Source organism: Opisthocomus hoazin, unplaced genomic scaffold, assembly GCF_030867145.1.
Source record: "Opisthocomus hoazin isolate bOpiHoa1 unplaced genomic scaffold, bOpiHoa1.hap1 HAP1_SCAFFOLD_294, whole genome shotgun sequence".
In the NCBI taxonomy this organism is placed as follows: Eukaryota; Metazoa; Chordata; class Aves; order Opisthocomiformes; family Opisthocomidae; genus Opisthocomus; species Opisthocomus hoazin.
The window spans coordinates 35,001-35,438 of NW_027448945.1; positions in this window are offsets into that span (position 1 = coordinate 35,001).

Below are 438 nucleotides of genomic sequence, written 5' to 3' on the forward strand. Positions count from 1 at the left end.
TAAAGAAGCCCGAGGAACCCCAACCGAGCAGGTAGCGGGATGGGGGGGGGTGCGGGGTGACACGGGGAGGCACGCGCCCCGCCGCTTCCACCACCGCCGTCTCTTTGCTCGTCACGGTCCGCGCCGCTCGGAGGGAAGGGGACAACACCTCGCACGAGACGGGAAGCGACATTGGAAAGGAGACCGCCCGGCCCGAACACCGGAGCCCCGCCGTGGCTCCCTATGACGGGGAGTACGGAAGACCCGGCCCGCCGGGGGCCCTCTCCGACGCCACCCGAAAAGCCTCATCGATCAGGAAAGGGAAGGGGAACGGAGGAGAAGCGGAGGCCCCACGGCCACGGTTCCTGGGACAGCGACGGCCGCACGCGCCGGCCCCCGAACCCCGAACCTCGGGCAGGGCTGGGCAGCACAGGCGCGGGGCCCTGCGTGCGAGCGAGC